Raw genomic sequence first — 15,929 nt, 5'->3', positions numbered from 1 at the left:
TAATCTCATTTTCTATAATCTTATCTTTAATGACAGCAGGACGAGAAGGACTGATGCTGTTCTGAAGTACAAGCGACCCGAGTCATTCATTTACCATACCTGATTCTCTCTATTCAGAGGAACGCTAGCTTACAAAGGGATTGAACGCGACACATTAGAGCCACCACTTCACCTGACCGACACGCCTTTGGACTGCAGAGAATCACCAGGAGCAGCAGCACGAGCCCACGCAAACAGAACAAGATCATGCCAAGTATACAGAAATGCTCCTAATGAGATCCATGGTATTCATATATTAACTGCTGGTCTGCATCGGGGTGGATAATCATGGTGTGCCATACCGTGAGCAGGGGCCTTGTTGGCGAAGGGGCCCCTGAATGATTCAGAGGAACAGGAGGCGCTGTATATATTTATTCTTTAGCAGTTTATTTCTCCTTACAAACCAACCTTCCCATTGGAGTTTTGTTTCATGCCTATAATAATATATAGAATGCATTTTAATGTTACTGACTGGCAGTATCTGATAGGGATGCACCGGTACCAGTATCAAGTGTCGCTCATGTACTAATCATAAAACCACTCAGATTTAACCGAACCCGATACCATTTTACGGCAACGTGAAGTTAAGCTCTTGTCAGGAGAGCAGGTCGGTGGAGCAATGTCAGCAGTTTGGAGATATTTTAGATCCCTCGTGAAAACGTTCGTTTAGCATGACTTGTCAAGACGAGTGCCTTGCATGAAGGGGTGCTGTGGTTGAAGTGCCTACCAAGCCGCCCAGCTGCATTGATAAACAATGTCCAGACCCATTTAATCCATAATTTACTGCCAGCTGCAGTGTACGCACAGAGTCCACCTGTCTGGGGACAGGTAGCCGCCACAATGCTGTGTTAGTTTGAAGTTCGAGCTAAACACTCAAAAAAATCACGACTGTTTGCTGTGCTGGCTCCTCATTGGTGGAACGAGCTCCCCATTGACATTAGGACAGCAGAAAGTCTCTACATCTTCCGGCGCAAACTAAAAACACATCTTTTTCGACTATACATTGAATAGGGAAAGTAGAGCCGTAGTAGCACTCTAGTAGCTCCTAAATGTCCCTTACCGATAGCACTTTGTAGTTTAGCACTTTAGTAGCACTTAAATGGCTCTTACGGATAGTACTCTGTAGTTTAACGTTATAAAAAATAAAAAAAGCGTCAGCTAAATGACATGTAATGTAATGTAAAAGTTATCGGTGATGTTATAGCTGTACACTGGATCTTAGGGAACTTTCCACAAGTTCACAAACCAGAGAAATCTAGAAAAGATGATGTACTCTGCTCTTTGTGTTTGTGACTGTCTGAGAGTGTATTTAGATGTGTACGTGCAGAGATAAGTGTGTGATTGTGTGTTTGTGGACACGCTCTGTGTACACAAATGGGCTGGAGCTTTGAGGAGGCGTTTTTCTAACAGCTTACCACAGTAGAGCTGTATGCTACTGCTGTTAATCACTCTGCTATTAATTTTTATGTTCAATGAACTACAGGGCTTCAAGGGTTCCCAAGAATACACACATTATGCGCTCACTGACATCCCTCCCTATTTCTTTTTCAATCTGCTCTATCTCACTCTATCTTTTATTCACAAGACATCTTTCTTTTCTCTCTCATTTTGCAAACAATAAATGATGACAGGAAAATAGAAAGTTACAGATAGACAGATGTCTTTAACAGCAAAGTTTCCCATTCTCTCTATAAATTACCTCTGTATCGCAAATGATGTAATAAAAACACATAAAATGTGCACACTAAAAAGAAATACCATACGAGTACCGATACCAAGCCCCTGTAACATAATTCTGGTCATCCAGCATTCCCATAGTTCAAGGTGACCAGCCCAAGGCGGACGGACCCCAATCCGGCTTTGGTGCCACCAGCGACCTGCAGTCAGAGCTCTGTGCTCTCTCTCCTGGCCAGGAACAGCTGAGTCCCACTGGGAGACCAACCCACACACCACACTGCAGGAGGCCCAAGGGAGGCCCGGGAGAACCAGAACCAGGACTGCATGGGGGCAGGCTGTCAGAACCTGCTGCAGTAAAAGGAGATGTTTTTTTTAAAGGGACTCTGGTGCTTGGAAACACAAGGGCTTTTGTCTACGGAGACCGCCAAAATCAACACAACATACACCAGAGATGTTGTATTGGAATAGTTCCACATAAAATAGGAAAACAACCCATCCACAGCTTTTGTTTGAATCATGGAAGAATTAGATGGAGTTTGAACCCAGCAACACGTTGAAACACAGATGCAGAGCATCAGGTGAGGCCGTCAGGTGAGGCCGCCATCAGGTGAGGCCGTCAGGTGTGGCCGTCGTCAGGTGAGGCCGCCGTCAGGTGAGGCCGCCGTCAGGTGAGGCCGCCAGGTGAGGCCGCCGTCTGGTGAGGCCGCCGTCAGGTGAGGCCGCCGTCAGGTGAGGCCGCCGTCAGGTGAGGCCGTCAGGTGAGGCCGCCGTCAGGTGAGGCCGCCGTCAGCCTCAAACAAGGGTGGCACGCGATTATACCAGCTTCTCTCTGTTGAGGAGGCTCAAGTGGATTGCTCAGGTTGAGTAGCTGCTTAACTTTGAAGGAGAAGCTCTTGTTTTAGATAACGTCTTATTTGTTCTACTCAGTGACAATGCAATCTGTGCCCCACATGTAGAACCTCTTTTGTCACAGTCTGAACACAACAGCTGCACCAGCTCTGCCAAACTCCACCTGACACACGCACGCCGCTGGCTCACCACTGCGCTCTTGAATCTTCTCCGTCTGGCTGGTTTATTGTGTTAGTAATGCTCGCTACTGATGGGATGTCAGCTGGGTTATTGTGTGTGAATGCCATAGGTCAGGCCTACTGCTGTCGCTTTTGAGGATGGAATGGTTATTTCTTTGACAAAACTTTGCCTTGATGGGAAGGCAGTAAAGAGTTGTTAACCTCAGCGCAGAAATCCCCCCTGAGCTGCATCAGTGTCTTCAGTTGACTAAATAATATTACAACTACGAGAAGGAACTTTGATTTTGTATTCACTTTAGCGTTCCCTGTGGTCTGGTATTAATCCTAAATTAAAATCTGAATCCTACAAAATCTATTTGGGTTCAGCTTTCTATATGTCCATGTAAATAGGGCTACAGGCTCAAAAGAGAAGTGAGATGGCAGTAACAGCTGCAACCTGACCATTTAAACAGAACCATAGAATATGAAATGTATTCTATATTTGACACATAAAATAATAGGTGCACTCAACACTGAATTTCTCCTGAGCTACTTGAGCCAGATACTGGAGGTCCTGATACATAACTGTCATGTTGACAAGCTTACATTATTGATGGGAAATGGACTGCACTTCTATAGCACCTAATGGACAACACGCCTTTACAATTGGCCTCTAATTCTCACATTCACATTCGCACGCACGCACACGCAAACACACACACACACACACACACACACACACACACACAGGCGTTGGTGTGTACATTGAGGGCAACTTGGAGTAGAAAGTCTTGCCCAAGGACAGTTTGACATGTGGACAGGAGGACTAGTGAACCCACTCCTCTCAGTGTGTGGAAACTGTGAGATTCTCACTCCTGAAATGATGCAATCACTCTGATCTTTTTTTGTGTCAAATGCTCCATGAGACTTTCTTTTTCATTGTTTGACTCTACAGATTTCTCATGATGTGAAAGTGATGACTTGGCTGTCAGTTGAGTATTATATATGCATATTTGTTGTCAGTTTATCATCATACACAATGTTGAAAGCAAAGCAGCTGCTGCTTGAGGCACACACGTGTTGTTCTCATATTTGGTGAATTCGAGGTACTGAAAGTAAAATAAAATGCGAGATATGCTGAAAGAAAAAGAGAAATAGAAATTAGGAAAGAGAAAGATGAAAAGAGCAAAGATTCAAAACAAAAGACAAGCTGCATGGAGGAGACAATGACGAGAGGCCACGTGCATGACCGAGAGGACAAAGACGGTTTAAATAAATCCAATGCAAGCCAGACAAATACATGTTTTTCATTAAAAAAAGCAAAAACATGCAAAGCGCTTAGTTAAAACAAGTGTCTGGTGTCTTAACTCTGCTGAGAGGAGGGAGGAGGGGGACAAAAGAGGGACGAGGAAGAGAGGAAAAACTGAAATACTGAAATACTGAGACAGGGAGGAGGGAAAGGGAGATAAGTGAAAGAAATTATCAGTTTGCTGTTGTTTTGTGTTAATAACTGAATTAACAGAGCTTGATCAGGTCCTTCATCAATAATTAAATTGTTAATTAAAAACACCGTGCTTCAATGAACAATGAAGGAAAGCTAATAGGGATTAAAGAGCCAGTTCAAAATTCCTCTTTATTCAAGTATATCAATTAACCTTTAACTGGTGTCAGTAGAAAACCTCATTGCTTTCGATTATTTACTCGTTTTTTATTTGCTTTTTAAAATGATTTCTTTTCAAGTAATATTCATTTAGTCTCTAAACCATATACTACATTTACTACATAAGGATTTCCAAGATTCAAGACTGTATAAGGTCAATTTTTCTAAGGTAAAGTAAAAGTAAAAACATCAACCACGTTGGGAACGGGTGGAGTTGCACCTATATATATATATATATATATATATATATATATATATATATATATATATATATATATATATATATATATATATTTAACAACAATACCAACCAAGACAGAACACTTTATTATTCCTTTCAACCTTGACAAAGGCAGTTCAGACCAGATCCACTCCTTCCGTTCTTCCCTTTCACAATAAAAGCCCGAAGATATCATATTCGCAAGCAACAATTTTGTATTTCACTGATTATTTGTATCCCCCTTGGTATGTAAAGACCTTTACTTCCTTTACCTTTTCTGTCAGGGGTGGGAATACATTTGTGTTTGTTTGTTTCATTTGTTTGTCTCCTAATTAGTATTATCCCTTATATTTACAGATTAAACAATAATCGGTAGACAGAAGAAAGCATCCAATTGTGTGTAAAAGTAAAATCAAAAATAAACTCTGGATTGGATATCTCCTTTGTAAAACTAAAACTTTTTTTCACTTGTATTTTTCTTTACTTTTCCTTTTGTGATTTTAAGAAGTGAATTACACCGAAACAGAAACAGAAAGCATTAACATGTAGACATTTCTGAAAGAATGAAATATGATTTTTTTGCAATTGAAAGTAATGGTGGAAGAAGTCTGAGGATTGATGGGTAAATGCTGAATAGACGTATACTTGTATAGCGCTTTAGTCTCTCAACCACTCAAAGTGCTTTAACACTACATGCCATCACTGATTCACACCCATTCACACACTGATGACAGGAACTACCATGCAAGGTGCCACCTGCCCGTCAGGACCACGTCAACATCAACTGAATCTTTTTTGAAAAGGGCAGGACCTTTTTAAAATCGTGGTCAATCAATCTCTTACAGAAGCCAGTCGGGAGAAGAGCGAAGACATCTTTTCCACTGGGCAGAGCCTTCAGTGTCTTACTTTGTTCTTCTTTCCATGGAGATATACTCTCCAGTTCTGACATAACTGATGCTATTGCAGCTATGCTAACCTCTTTAGTAGCCATTATTGTTCTGCTTCACGTCACACACCTAAACCACGCCTGTAGCTGCCCAACACAAACCCACTACCTGAAACATGACAAGATGGATTTTCTTATGCTCAAACACCATCTCCCTTTCCTTTGCCCCATTCCATTGTTGACTATGAAATAGGACAAAAAAGCCATAACAAAAGATGTTACCAATTTCATGTAACTGTAGCCCTGAGTTATTCACTCTGGAAAGACTGCTGTAGAGTACATACACATGATTTATAGTAACACATATACACTCTCAGTGCTATCCCTTTAATTCATTCTATGCATGCAGCTAGAAGTAACATCCAGGTGGAGAAAGAGAGGACTTAATTATACTGAATCCAATTAAGCTGAGAAGCAATACATGTGAACCAGCAGAAGAGAATAGCTTCACATCAACTCTAACCAGAGGCACCATAATGTTTGTTTTTGATATCTCACACTTTTCTGTACAGTTAAACTCAGTGGCCAAACATTGACTCTGATTTACTAATATAAATACGAAACATGACATTTCAGCAGAACATGAAATGTGTTAGATGTGATTCTTATAGAAAGGTAGGAAAGTAAAATGGAAGTATTCTTTTTAAATCTTATTAAAATTTGACAGTTCTTTAAGATTCATTCCTCTCTCTTACAACCAATGGCAGTGGTACCTAGAATCTGCTCAACCTCTCTGAAAACCAAAGTCATTGTGAATTTAATTGTATTCATATTAGTTTGGTTGTATTTAGAGCTGTAACTGAAAGAAACACCAACAATACCCCTTACATTCATCCTAAGGTTCTCTACAGAAGAGATCAGCTCTATACTGCTTTGCTGCTACTTCAATAATGTTCTAAACTAATCACTATACTTAATATTCTATATGGTCAGCTGGTTGACAAAGTAAATAAACATGTGTTGCCACTCACCTCTGTTGCGTTATCTAGCCATTAGGGAGGTTTCGAGAAACGTCAACTAGTAGCTCAGGATAAAAGCACAGATCACACTACAACCAGTTTTATTGAGGGTTGTTCACAAATGAGTCAAACGTGCTGAAAACTACGATGGGAACATTTATTTTGTATCAATTTTGGTGGCCCCTGTGGACAAAAGCAGTAGTGCTTCCGAGCACCAGATTCCCTTTAGAAAACCTCTAATTTTACTGCAGCACAGTCGGACAGTCTTCCCCGCACAGTCCAGCTTCTGGTTCTCCTGTGTGTCCCAATCCTCCCGCAGGCAAAGCTAAATGGCCTGGGCCTCCATCAGTGTTGGCTCCAAGCGGGGACCGGCGGAGCAGCAAGGCAAAACTCTGCTCGAGGCCAGAGGAGGAGCCGCTGCTGTTGGACATCAAGCTCTCTGCCTCCAACCGGGAGATCAGACTGCAGGTCCAAGGCGGCAGCGAAGCCAGATCTAGGTCTATCTGAGGAGGGCTGGTTGCTGCTGAAGGCCCCACTGGAGACTGAGCTGAAGGAGTTTCTGGTGATTTTCATCTGATATTGCATGGATTACGACCCAGTGGCACCAAGGAGAAGCATTACAAATAACTGTACTGCTAGTAAGTACTTATTTAAACCGGTTTAAGAGGTTTAAATAAGTACTTCTGCTACAGATGTAGCGCAGCATGAGGTCTTTCCAACCTTAACCAAGCAGTTTAACCGAACCATTTCACTGCTCTAACCACGTGTTACAATATCATTGGAAGAGTGATGCTGAGGGCTTCTGCCCAAGCTGCAAAACATGACGATGATATAGTAGTTGGCCAGGATTTTGCCTTTGCAGTCTATTCCCACTATTAATTTCAGTAGATCACCCACCATGTTGTCACCGGATGATCGCTAATCATTCATTTGGGGTTAGCTTTCTCACAATGATCCTGTCACTTGAAACTGACAACAGCCTCAAGGGTATGTATGTCTGTTTGTATGTCAAAGAGTAAAGCTGTCTCATCACGGTCACCCTTAAAACAGCTTGGGGGAATATACACACGCGTGTGCACTCAGACACACACACACACACACTCTCGCACACACACTGTCACCGTCCATCTAAGAGGCCTTTGGGCAACACTTGTCCCCTATTCCTTGTTGTGACCATCTGTGCACACACAGAAGCATGCATGCACACACACACACACACACACACAGCATGCCAGTTAACTCCGGTATACAGTGACGGAGGAGATTGACAGATTGATTGACGGATGCTACACTTTGACCAAATGATCTTCAAATAATCTCTCAGTGATATCTCAGGTTGAAGCTGCCAGCTGCAGATATTCAGTATCATTGAGTTTGACCATTTCAGCCACTAATAGCCGACCACAAACCAAACAAACCATACCAACTATTCAGCATCTCCCGCTTCCCATCTCAAGTGCAGTCACGTCAATGTGGAAACATCATTAAGCCGATTACCCTCCATTTAAAGTTTGAGTCTTGTGTCAGAAATACCAGTAAAAGGTGTATATCGACATATTGTAACAATGCTAGCTAGCACAGCTGCAACTAAGACAAACATACAGTAAGCAGCCTAGCAACAATAAAACAAGATTATTTACAAAACATAAAATGTGAACCTTCTGTATGATCAATGCTACCAATCAAAGCCACCAGTATGTATCCAACTGAATGAGTGTATGTGAATCCAAGGTTCTCTGAATAATTGTCATACATCGCTAATGTTGACTTGATCTGAACTTAAAACAAGTAGCCACCATGAAGTCAGTATTGAGTATTGAGGTAATCCAAGTAACAAAAAGTAACCACGTTATGTGACTTTAATACTGACAGGGTTTTAGTCATTTGTATTGGGAGATATTTGGGGGAGACTTTGTTCCAATGCTGATTTAACTGGCCCCTCTAGTATTGTCCCAATCTGACCCCTGTGGTCTAAAGTCTCTAAGAGTCTGGATCTATACAGAAGAATGAATTAGACTTTCTTCTCTTTTCCTTTCTTTCTTTACACTTTATCTCACTTCCCCTTCTGAGCTGATAATTGCTGCCCACTTCTCGTTTACTTTAATTTACCCTCAAACTCTAATGTAAATAGCTGACAATGCACATTTACGGAATTGTCTTGCCATGTTGTTTCTATGCCTGAGAGAATCCCAGTCAGACTCATATCTACAAGCTTAAGGCCCTGATCTCCCAAATAAAACAAGCTATACAGAGCAGTTCGAGCAGCACATATTTCAAAATAAAAGCGTGTGAGTATTAACATAAAACATGTTCTTAGGTGATATGGCTTATTGAAAGGAAGTGACTTGTATGCTCTATCAGCTTTCAGTCAGTAACCTACCTCATGTGTTTTGTCCATCTGTCCCAGTCAAACATACAATGATCTGAAATATTGCACCCATTAGCTTTCCTTTTTATTATTCTTTTTCTTTATTCTTCACGACACCTTTTTCCCTTTTTCGCTCCGCTACTTGTCTCATTCTGCTTCTCATTCTTTCTCTGGTATCTCCCTGATCATGTTAATCTTTCTCTATCTGTCTTTTCATTTACTTCTCTCTCTTTGTCCCACGTTATCTCTCCTGAGTTTCAATGAGTTCACAATTCCAAATCTGCTGGGATAATCTCTCTCTCACTCTCTCTCCCTTCACTCCCCCCCCCCCCCTAATCCCCCTCTCTCTTCTCAGATTAAAAAAGAAAAATAAAGACGATAGAGGATGGAGTTGTCTGTGAGAGAGAAACAGTCACACAGAGATTTCCAGAGAATAAATGGACAGGGAAGTAGGCCACTTGATACTCAGGCACAAAAGACCACAACGCAACTAAATATAGAGGTAATAAATAAATGAGAGCTGTAAATAGAAATATTTAAAAAGGCAGTGAGAGAAAGTGTGATGGAGCCTTGGCAAGACAGGAGTGATCTAACTAGCCTCTTTTTTGGGACAGAAACAACACTAATCCATGTTTGTATTTGTGATTGGGGGGGCCAGGGTGAGAACAGGGGCAGCCAGACGCACCTCCGCTGGAAGAGGTTGGGGGTTCAGTATCCGGTTCAAGGACAAACCAGCACAGATGGACACATTGCAGGGTTTCACAAATATCGATTGCTGTTGGCCAATGTGTCCGGGTCAATCACAGGTTACCTGCAGTTCACATTTGACATTTGTTTGTACTGTTCCTGAAATTGGATTTAAAAACACAAAGAAAGCATCCTGCAGTGTGGACAGCTGGCTGATGTTTTGAAATGGTAAATACATCCATCTAAAATAAGGTTAGGAAATAAATTGTTCAGTGACCGCAAATAAGCAGAACCTGTGTGCACTAATGCAGACTACGATACATTGTCACCCAATAACATTGCCAGCTATATTCCATTTTTTGGGAAACACAATTAATTTTAAATCGATCAATATAACACCTCTAGAATTGAGCAAATTAAAAACTAAAATTCCTAATGTATGTGTTAATGTGATGTGACAATTTGTTGTTCTTGGTGTCCTTGAGGTTGCAGCAGTGTGCTGTGCCCTTTGTAATAATGTCTGTTTTGATCCTCCACAGACAGACTTTTTTAAAACACTACATATATAAGCTTTAAATGGAAATAAGAGCGTATAAGGTCAAAACCAATGACATATATGGGGGAACCCTGCTTGGTCAAAGCCAACACAAGTTAAAGACTTACAAATGCAAACTTAGCTAATGCATTAAACTAATGTTCTCGTAGCATCTTCTTGCACTGATTTCTAAGAAAGTTAATGTTACAATTTTCTGTTTTCTTTAATTGTATGGTTCAGATGTTGAGCAGGTAATTATTATAGTATTGAATGCATATTTTGAGCCAAAACTGAAATTAGAAAACTAATATAGAGATGTATAGAGATTAGTCCTGCCTGCTGGGCCCAGCCTTCTACCCCTTGGCCCTGCCTCCGGACTCCTGTCCCCTGGGCCATGCCTCCTGGGCCATGCCTCCTGGGCCCTGCCTGCTGGGCCCTGCCTCCTGGGCCCTGCCTCCTGGGCCATGCCTCCTGGGCCCTGCCTCCCGGGCCATGCCTCCTGGGCCCTGCCTCCTGCCATGGCCCTGCTGAAGCCCCTCCTCTCCAACTGAAGTTCTAGCGTAGGCGGGGAAGGAGGGAAGGTCAAGTCTTGTTAACAATGAGTCCATTGATTCCAAGTGCCCAGCCTCTTCTCAAACCTTCATCCTCTTCTTTCGCTCTATATCTTCCATCTCTCCTTTCTCGCTATTCTCTCCTCTTTTTATTTTCCCCCTCCTTCTCTTAGTCCCTCTCCTTTTAATATCTTTTATGTTCACTTTTTAAGATACTTCAGATGATATTGGATAGAGTTCCAGTTTTCTTTTGAAAGGTTACATTTTTCCATTCCTTTCACTTCTCAGCCCAGTTAATCATTGTGTTCCCTCTTTTTTTGCCTGTTATCACCCCACCTCCTCCTTCCTGTTCAGGTAGCAGCTTTCAACTGGCCACAACACAAAGGGCCAATTGTACATTGTGTATGTACCTTTCTGTCTCAGTGCATCAAGAGATACATCTATGGCATGCATATTTCTCAACAACCTGTTGACACAGCTTTTATGTATGAGCATCTATGATGGTGGCATGGAGGGGGGCCGCTGTAATTAACACAAACAGACTACAACCAGGGGGAAAAAAAGAAGATGGATAAATGCGGAGGAAAAAAAAAAATGAGGAGATAGCTAAGGCTAGACACATTTTACTGTTAAGATGTACATGTAATGAATTACATCAGTGTACATAACAGAGGAAGAACAAGATAAAGGCCCCTGGAACCAAAGGCAAATAAACAAAAACAATTTCCACTATTTGTGCAGTACACTCTAGAGTTAAAATATTGCAAATTGAGGAAACAATAGTTGTGTTTCCATTCCATATTGCATTAGAAAAACTGTATGGAAACGGCAAAATGTATTGACTGATCATAAGTGTCTGCTGTACTTCCTCTACTCTAGTTACTGGATGATTATAGCCATGTGAAGCCTCTAGCGCCACCTGTTGACCAAGTTTATTTACTCCAAACCAGTTGATGGAAACGCACCTAATGACCAGTGTTTCAATTGTGTTACTATTTGTCATAATCTTGGTTTCTGTTGATTTTGTTTGCTGATATTTTGGAAGTTCCATGTGAGTACATGCCAAAATCTATTCAAAGAATGTGGCTACTGAATGTGGAATATAAATGTGATGACTTTGGCCACTCCAAAAAGAAGGAGAAAGAAATATATGAATTGTTCTTTTATTTTTTTAATAGATGAATTAAGGACTAATAGTCTTCCTCCATTATGAAAGGACTGCATTTCTTTGCAGGATTCCATGGACAAAAAGCTACCACAACCTGGTTTGCAAACTCTGAGCACCTAATCAAATCCTTTTGGGGTATTCAGATTAAAGTTTTAAAAGGCTCCAGACATATTCACTCTCTCTTTCAGCCCAGTCCCACTTCCCCAAACCTGCCCATTGCTATTCTTTACCTGTGCCATTGTAAGTGACTAATGAGGACAACAATACATTACAATACATTGGTCCAGTATTGGGGAAGAATGTTGTAACCGGCAGCTGCGTGACAGTCTGGGAAGGCAATTGTGCAGCCTCATAGGGCTGCAGTATTAATCAAATATTGTCACAACGATTTTTGCTTCCCAGAAAAATGTAAACACGAATGCCTGCTATATCGATGTTTAAAATGTGTGCTACACTCATAGAACACTCAAGTCAAATCCGGCGCTTCCTAAACTAACAGCTTGCCACCAGAGGGAGATGTAGGTGTTTTGGCTTCATGGGGAGCCGCCATGCTGCTTGCTGTGTGCACCCCAAAGATGCAGCCTGTGAAATACAGTGCCGATCTATTTTGGGAGGCACAGTTCTGCTTTATATAACCAATGTACCTGGGTTAAATTGTGTATTAAAGGACACAAACAATATTTTTATCCAGCCCCTAAATGTTGCTATCAAATTGATGCATTTCACTTTAAAATGTAGCCTACAACATTTAGGCTTAACGGATAATATTTTTTTGAAAATGTCTTTTTTTTCTTTTTAATTATGGTGCAGCCGTAATCTTATCTGTAAATTAGCATGAATGAAATTATTTCGAAACTTTAATCTATGCTCTCTGTAAACTGGCTGGCGTTTAAACCGTTTTTTTCCCCAGCAACACGTCACCTTGCAAGATTTCAGAAGGGGGGCAAAGCTCCCAAGGTGGGTTTTGTTCACCTCTTTAATCACGTTTCAATGTCGGGTTTGTGTGAAGAATTATTAGTGTACTTAGCACCACAGATTAGTTTTGAAAGGATCCAATTTAAAGGTCTAGAGACCGCACACAGGGTCTTAATACCAAGGTTAGAAGAGCATGCTTTTCAGGTATTAACCAGATAAAAAGATGTTCCCTTATTTTTACGCTTACCATGACATCATGCCAGGCATACCAAACATTTTTCTGGACATTGGTGTCAGCTAGGCTTCAAAGAAATGTCGTCATTTATTATGTGGCTGTAGAATGACCCATTGTATGAGCAAGACTGTTTTATTCAATTTGAAATACACTTTTGACTGTATGCCTCAACATGTTTAACCATGAATGGCCCCAGTAGAAAGTCACTGTGATAAGAGAGCCATGAGGATACGACGTTCTGTTTCTTGGCACCAAGAATAAACATTCTCATTCAACAACCTGACACCTAATGAAACCAAATTATCCCGAAGAGACCATAAATTGACCAAATGTATTGATACATTTATATTTGTTTCAATATTACGGTCTTATTATGATTCAGGTCAAATTGTTAATGAAAACACTCCAGATTGTGTGAGCGTGTTGTGGAACAAAACACAGTATTAAATAGTATCAGTTAAGGAGTATGTTTTTCATAATTATGACACAATTACACTCTTTATTGTTAGAAGCGTAGCTCTTGGTCTTGTTAGGTGTATAGACATACAGACTGAGCTTTCTGTAAGGCTTTAAATCTTTATCAATCTGTTTATTCATCCATCAACAGTTACAGTTCAACAGTTGTTTTACTATGCTGTGTTCTGCTTGCTCTAATAATACAATATAACTTGTGTTAGTAATTTCAACAGATTTGTGTCAATAGGAGTGAGACGTCTTTCTTGTTAACCTGAACTAAAACAACTAAATGGAGAAGAGTTCAGGGTTTAGTTTTAGTGAACTGTGGCATAGCTCCTCTCTAAGGTTTAAAAATAAACTGCTCCTATGAACCTGGATTCATACTGTGCAGCTGGCTATCGTTACATATCGTGTTTACCTTTCCCCTCGATCGAGTACGGGATGTGTTGTTCAGGTAATCCCCCTGGCAGTATGACTATCTGTGGAACACAAATTGATGTTCTATAGATCAAGGTTAGTTTTCCTTGACTAAAGATGAGAACAGTCCATAAATATCAACCACTGATGGCGAATAGCTGAAGAATGGGATGAGGAAGACTAAAAATACTGACCCATAGTCAGAAGCAGCCACTGCAAACAAAAAAAACATGTCATATATAAGCTGTTTGCATTAGTATTTCTCATATGAGGGAAACTGTAATGCACATTAAACGTGGAGCGAATTTTCGCGTCGCGTTAGAAGTGGGCGTTTACTTGCGGGATCATTTGTCTTTATTCGCGTTGTAACACTCTTCATCTGGTCACATGACATCTATTCATCTGTCCATCCGGGGAGAGGGATCCTCCTCTGTTGCTCTCCTGAAGGGTTCTTCCCTTTTTTCCCTGTCAAAGGTTATTTTTGGGGAGTTTTTCCTGATCCGATGTGAGGTCAAAGGTCAGGGATGTCGTATGTGTACAGATTGTAAAGCCCTCTGAGGATAATTTGTAATTTGTGATATTGGCCTATACAAAATAAATTGTTACAAGGCGTTGCTAACATTGCAGCAGCAGCTTCGACAACACTCAAATTAATGTAATCTAGCTGACGCTTTTATCCAAATGGACTTACATTCATACACTGTAGACACAGCTACAGGGAACAATTCAGGGTTAAGTGTCTTGCTCAAGGACACATTGACTAGGGCAGGGATTGAACCACCAACCCCCTGATTGAAAGACAGACGTGCTAACCACTGACCCACAGTCTCCCCATTGTTTGAGCCTTCTGGTTTATCCACATATATTGACTGTATACACATAGTTCTGTCTGGTCTCTACTAATATCAGGTATGGTAGAGCTCTGGGTGAACACCTACGGTAACAATTTGTTTTTCCTCTATAGTTTTTGATTCAACGTCAGGACGTCAGATGACAGGAGGATAATCTCAACGTTGACAGGCCTTCGCAACACAGCGCCACGCAAATTTCAACTTGCCCGAATACGCAAAATGTGCCCTTATTCAGTTATTTGTGCCAGTTTATATTTTGTATTTACGTCATTAGCGTCGCCCGGCGGAATTTAGCGACTACTCACATCCATTCACATCTTTGCATTGATTTTAAATGTAATCTAGTCGAGAAAAAAATGTGCATCAGAAGCATAAGACACATTTTGAGTAGAAATATCTCCAGTTACTTGCAGAGGGTTTGTGGAATGACTATCCAGTCAAAGACTAGCACACTCGCAATGCAACTTCATCAGTTAAGTAGCCCAACGTAATGCACACTTTGCCTTTCACTTCCTTCCACACCTGTGATCCAAACGCCAGACAAAAAAAGGGACTAGTGTTACTCAGATTTTTTAATACTACTTCCTCTTTCCATGAACTCTTCAAACAAAAACAGAGAAACATATACATCTGTCCCTTTTAAATCTTTGCATCTATGAAATAGATTTGTATGCACAGTTTTAACAACACCTAGTGTTTGTGTTTTCCACCAAGTCACATATACCAATCATATTAACGTACTTAAAGTACGTGCAAATAGTTTTCATAGGATGTATATAAATTGCAGCACATTACTTTGGGTAGGTCTAGCTACAAACAGTGTATGAGAACAGCCTGGTTGTGTGCATCTGTTGGACAACCTTTCTACTCACACAAAGTAGATATTTAACAAAAAGTGTTCAAATGAACTGCATTCCACAAAACTTTGTTTCAGCTAAATGCAAAAAAATAATTGTATCCAAAGGTGTGTATTAGGGAACAGATAGCACCTGGTGGAGTGGTGAGAAACGAGGAGCAGGGCTCAGACTCAAGACAGGTAGTAGACAGCCCTGTGGCTCAGTCTGAATTGACTTGGGAACAACTCGCTCATTTCGTTCATTTCCTGGGCACTGCGGAAGTGCCCTTGAGCAAGGCTTGAAGTGCCTGCTACGCGGCAGCCCCTATCACACTAAAATCTATCCACAATAATGCAAAATTAAAATAAACGACTTTCCCCACAGGTATTTTCTTATTATTAG

The sequence above is a fragment of the Cyclopterus lumpus genome, chromosome 1 (assembly GCF_009769545.1).
Source record: "Cyclopterus lumpus isolate fCycLum1 chromosome 1, fCycLum1.pri, whole genome shotgun sequence".
Lineage (NCBI taxonomy): Eukaryota > Metazoa > Chordata > Actinopteri > Perciformes > Cyclopteridae > Cyclopterus > Cyclopterus lumpus.
Note: the sequence above shows the minus strand (reverse complement) of the source record.